Here is a 6208-nt window from a genome sequence, read left to right as displayed (position 1 = left end):
GAAGTGACACCCTGACCTCATGTGCAAAATGGGAAAAGAGGTTGAGAATAATGGACTTAGATATGTTACCAATACATGTAACTGTATGAATTCATTACTGGGCACATTGCGGGTGCTGCAAAGAGCACTTCTGGCTAACATCAAAAATTGATACAATACTAAATTTGTTAACGTTAGTCATACTTTGTCTTAGGGATGGAGTCCATTCCCATCATGGTATTAGAAACTCAAAAGACTTGGAAAATTAAAAAAAAGGAACAGGTTGCTATCAAGGACTCAAGCAACCCCCATATGTTCCTGAATAATGGCTTCCCAGATGATTCTCTTCCTACTGTATCTGTTGGTGATCATCACCATCACAAAATGGATGGCTGTATTCTGATTGTGGGAGGTCTGATGACTGACAGGCATGGAGACAAAAAGGTAAAGGACAAAGTCACTTTTCACCTCTGCCTTTTCACATACATTTTTGCTCAAAAGTGAATTTGAGTTTGAAATCACTTATATGCAGAAATTACACAAGGCTTTTCAAGTGCAGTTTTAATAACTGATCATGTTATTAACAACAAAGTAGTGCACAATGAACTGTTTCTTTTTTTTACTGAAGATTCTATAAATGACCTAGTTAGTCAGCATTTCTGTATTTTAAGTAACTAAAGCATTGAGGGCCTGGGAAGAAAAGCTCCAATTACACAGATAAAAAAGGATATATACATGTCAAGCATATTACAAAGTCTGTAAGGTGTGGCCCTCAAGACGAATTCACAATTTTAACAGTGGGTAATAGAATATAAAACAAGTGGATTACAGCAACAATTATTACTTACAAAGTAATATACAGACCAAGAAGTTCACAACAATCATTTGTGGGCAAGAAATGTTTACAGTACTGTTAAGTTAGGAAATAGTTATCAAGATTAATCAGGGTTGGTATATGAACAGAGCCAGTGCATTTTAAAATACTGTTTGAAGCATTTTTTGAGGGTTCAAGGGTAAGGTTCACTGGAAGTAAATTCCAAGCTTTGCCAACAAAGTTGGCAAACAGGGAGTCTGCAGCTGTGTTATTTGCTTTGTGTGTTTGAACTAACAGCTTGTTGGATGAGCGTAACGGTCTGGGGTTACTATATGGTTTTATGATATTTTTAAGTGTGGGGTTGTTTTTGGGTTGGTTGGGAATATTATGTGCTACAATTTTCTGATTGAACTGAAGTAAGCTTGGCACTTTTGGCAGTGATGTGTCCTATACTTGGACCCGGTGGTGAATCTGGCAATATGGTTGTAACAGGGAGAGAGCTTGGTAAGCTCTGATTTGTTTAGGTTAGAGAGTATAGGAGAATCGTATAGAAGGGTAGAGAGACAATGAGAGTGGGCGACTGCGGTTCTAGCTATTGGGGTTAGAAAAGGTTTATTAGTTTTGTTGACGTGCAGATCAAATTTGACATTATTATCTACTATTACCACTAAGAGCTTAATATGGTTGTCCGGGGAAATAGAGGACCATTGTTTGATATTACCAAAAAGGAAAGTGGGGTGGACCTACATGTGGGGATAAGGAGCAGCAGCTTAGTTTTGTTAAAATTAAACAGAAGACAACGATTAGAGACCCAGCTTTCAACTGTGTTAAATGTATTCTGGGTTAAGGTTTGCAGGGCTGTTGGGGAGGAGGCTGAGCAGATCAGACTGGAGTCGTCTGCGTATTGGATGCAGGTTGCTTCTGGGATGGCAGTGTGCAGGTTATTGATAAAGATAGAAAAGAGCAGAGGACCTAAAATAGAGCCCTGAGGAACTCCAAGGGTGAGAGGTAACAGGGTGGATACTTTGCCCTGCCATAGTACTGATTGTTGCCTACCACTCAGATAGGATTGGAACCACTGCATTGTATGGCTGTCCAGGGACATAGATTTCAGAGAGTGGATGAGTAATTGGTGGTTGACCATATCAAAGGCCTTTGAGAGGTCTAAAAAGAGGGCTGATGATAGCATATTATTATTTCTGTTTTGATATGTGGCATTGGTGAAGGAAAGGAGGCCGGAGGTGATGCTGTGATGTGGCCTAAAACCATGCTGAGAGACAGCCAGCATTTGGTTCTGAATGAGATGGTGCATAATTTGTTTGTGGACGCACTTTTCCATTATTTTGGCCAGTGGTGAAAGAATGGCGATGGGTCTATAATTGGATAATTCTGTTGCGCTTCCACCTTTGTGGAGTGGGATAACATGGTATATTTTCCAGATTGGGGGGGATAGTGCCAACTGTTAAGGACCTATTAATCAGGATAAACATGAAGAATGCTATGGCATCAGCAGCTTTGTGTAAGAACTCTGCTGGGAGAAAGTCAGAAGATAGGGTGGTGGGATTTAATTTTCTGATTAGTGATCGGATAAGAGACAGGTTGGAAGTTAAAGGGGGAATGAGTAGTAGGTGTGTTAGTGATGGAGTTAGAGTGTGTGGGAGTGAGTTGGTTAGCAAGAGACTGGATTGTTTCAGTGAAGAAATTATTAAAACACTAGCAATAGTCTCAGGGTTTTTTTGGGTGTAATTTGATGGGGTTGGAGTGGTAGATTGTCCTGGATGAAGAAGCCAGTTTATACCTTCCCAGGACTTTTGGGGACTGTTTTGGTGTCTTGCTGCAGGTTTTGGTAGTAGCTTTTTTTGTCTAGCAGAATGGATTTTTTTTGTATCATTCCTACTCTGACAGTATTTTAGTTGGTCAAGAGGGGTTCTAGTTGCTCACCAGTTGGCCCAGGCTTTATTTCTAAGTTTGATTTTTAGTTTGGTTTCCTTCGTGAGCCATGGTGCTGTATTTGTTTTAGTTTTAATAGTACATGCAGGGGCATAAGAGTCAAGGATGCTTAGGAATTTAGTATTAAAGTATGCTACTGCCTCTTCTAGTGGTATATGTTTTAGGATTGACCAGTTGACTGAGTTAAGTCCATTTTGGAAATTTACAGGATTGAAGTTCTTGGTATTTCTGATTGTTTTATAGGTTGTCTGATGGGAGTTCTCTCTCTCTTATGCTTAATATTGTAAGTTAGAGCATGATCACTTAAGTCATCGGGGAGGGTTCCAGATTTATACAAGTGGGGATGACTATTGATAAGAATCCAGTCAAGAATACTTTCTCTGTTGTTGGGTTTGCTGATCCTAGTAGGAGTGGTTATTATTTGACTGAACCCAAAAAATTCATATGGGTGACAGGCGATTCAGCCGAGCAGGTGGACCAATCAATGTTGAAGTCACCAAGAACAATGGTTTCTTGGGGGTGGGTAGTGGATAACCATTGGAGAATATCTTCTAGGGTGCTTATATCATTACTGGGGGAATGTAGACACAAACAATATTTATGCATTTGGTGTGGTTAATTTGAAGTTTAGTTATAAGGATTTTAGCGTTAATAAATGGGAGTGGCTGTATGGAATCCCGATTAACAGTCAGTGTGTTTTTGTAAAGAACTGCTATTCCACCTCCCTTTTTAGTAGTGCGGTCTAATTGGTGAATGTTATATCCTGGCAGTATTACCTCATTATTAGCAATAGTAGGTTTTAGCCAGGTTTCTGTAAGACACATTATATCTGGCTAATGGACTACTAACAGGGAATGTAGGTTGTGTATATTCTTTATGCTTCTAATATTTAACTGAAAGGTCAGAAGAGAATTAGTGGTTCTGCTAAGGGGTAGTTTAATGGTGGGAGTGGTGTCGTAGGAGTTAATGGCACCAGGAGAAGATGGGCCATGGTTGGGATATATGTCCCCATCTACTATGAGGTTGTAGTTTAGTCTGATTATGAGATTTAGAAATTTATTTATAAATTTTAGATAGTTGTCCTTGGGGTTGGAGTTTAAGGTTTTAATTGAGTGATAATTTAAAGGGGATGTGAGATTAGATGTGTGGGGGATAGCTAAATAAGGTGTCTTATTTGAGATGTCTGGGGTAATAGTTTGACAATTTGGATAGTGGAATCCAAGGTAGTACTGGCCTTCATAGGTGGTGATGAGATAAAGGATAAGCAACATTGACAGCAGAGAAATTGATAGTATTGTTTTATGTGAAAGTATCAAGAGCTCTTGTCATTTTAGGGCTTAATGTTACCTGGATATGGTGAGAGATACTGGTTGTGAGGAAAGAATGGGGAAGAACCTTTGGTGATGAGAGATACCGATTGGGAGGAGAGAAGGCGTGAGGTGAGAGATGGTGATTGGGAAGAAGGAATGGGGGGAGTGGCTATGATAGTATGAATTTAACAGTACTGGGGGCGGGTGGAAACTGAGGGCAAGGTGGGGCGTGGAGCAAGCCCGAGCACAGCGAAGGCAAGTGGAGCAGGGCTAAATCAGATCACAAGATTCATACAGCCTGTAAGTACAATGTAAAATATGTATTTTAATTTCAAAAGTTTGTTCCTTTAGTGGTTTAAACTATATGCTGTCTTCCTAGTGACTCAGGTTATTCAGGACAGGAGTGGTATGCAGAAGGGAAAGTACCTAGCAAAGAATATAAGGTTTAGAGTTCTCGCTTAAGAAACTGGAGTCTTTCCTTCTAACAGTCTCTAAAGGTAGTACAATAGGCTTCACAGTGTTAGCAATATATGTATTAGTATGTCCTTTTCCCTTAGACCCAAGTAATTCAGCAGCTAAACAGTAAAACTATGTTAGCGACAACCAGTCCTATATATCACACAGTAATTTATTTATTTTACATTTGTTGACCGGGATAGTCTGATTGGATGTATGTCCATTTTCAGCAGAGGCCCAGGGAGAAAGACTTCACATTAAGACAATTTACAAGACAGAAATCTTGACCATATACAATACAGATAATGTCAGACAGGTAAAACATTTCAAATATAGGAACTTTTATATAGTACTGTTACAGTAACATACCAACATACCTTAATAAATAAGTTAAAAAGTTTGAGTAAAAGGATTAATAAAACACTTTTTTTACATTGTTTATAAAGTTTACCAAACCTTAGGAGTAGGAATTAATAGAGAATATCAGAGCACCTGAAATAGCATGTTAAAGATAAATAGTAAAGAATGGTCCTGCTAGGAGAGAAAGTGTCAGTCAGGATTTGTGCATGGGCAAAGCCATTGGGCTTTAAGGAAGATTCTTAATTGCTTCTTGAAAAGTGGGGTAGAAGAAAGGGCTGTTAGTTCAGTTAGAAGAGTGTTCCAAGAGTTACCAATAGAGTTTGAGAACGAGCTATCTCCAGATTTGTTGTTGGACTTTAGGGTAGCTACTAGTACCTTATTAGCTGATCAAAGGGTTGTTAGATTTTTATACGGGCAGATAAGGGTAGAGAGTATGGGTGTATCTGTGGGATGGTGTAAGATTTGTGTATAGTAGTAAGTTGCTGGAAAAGAATCTGGCTTTGCAATTCCAGCCATCCTAGCAATTTAAGATTTTGGCAGTGGTGGGTTCGAAAAGGGGCACTAGTGGCAAATCTAGCTATGTTATTATAGGATGTTTCCAACTTATGAAGATTATTTTTGGATAAGTTGGTATAGATTGGGGATGCATAGAGAAGGTTGGAGATTAAGTGAGTTCGGGCAATAGCAGTCCTAGCCAGAGGTGTGAGATAGGGTTTAAGTCTGTAGAGGAAACTATTTTTTTTTTTATTAACTGATTTAATGGTTAGGATGATATGTGTTTCGAAGTTTAGATTATGATCAATTGTTACACCTAAAAGTTTGGTGGTTGTGTCTGGAGATATTACAGTACCATTATTAGATGTAATTGTGAAGTTGATAGCAGGAGACTTCTGAGTGGGAGAGAATAGTACCAATTTAGTTTTTTTGGGGTTAAGGAGGAGACAGTGTTGATGGAACCAGTTTTCAACTAAGGTAAGTACTGCTTGGGTACTCGAATGAAGTCCAGCAGGTGAGGAGGCTGAACATATTAACGTCGAGTCGTCGGCATATTGTATGCAGGTGGTTTGCGGAAGGGAGATTTTCAGATCATTTATAAAAATAGTGAAGAGGAGGGGTCCCAGAATAGAGCCTTGTGGGACTCCAAGAGTTATAGGGAGAAGAGTAGATAGTTTATTTCCCCAGAAGACTGCTTGTTGTCTATTTCCTAGATAGGATTTGAACCAAATAACTGTCTGGGTATCTAGTGAAAGTGATTTGAGTGAGTTTAACAGTAACTGATGATTAACCATATCAAATGCTTTTGAGAAGTCAATAAAGAGAGCTGAGGACAGTAAGCTAT

Source organism: Protopterus annectens, chromosome 4.part1 (assembly GCF_019279795.1).
Source record: "Protopterus annectens isolate FY-2018-M chromosome 4.part1, PAN1.0, whole genome shotgun sequence".
Classification (NCBI taxonomy): Eukaryota; Metazoa; Chordata; order Ceratodontiformes; family Protopteridae; genus Protopterus; species Protopterus annectens.
This window is presented reverse-complemented; position numbering follows the sequence as displayed.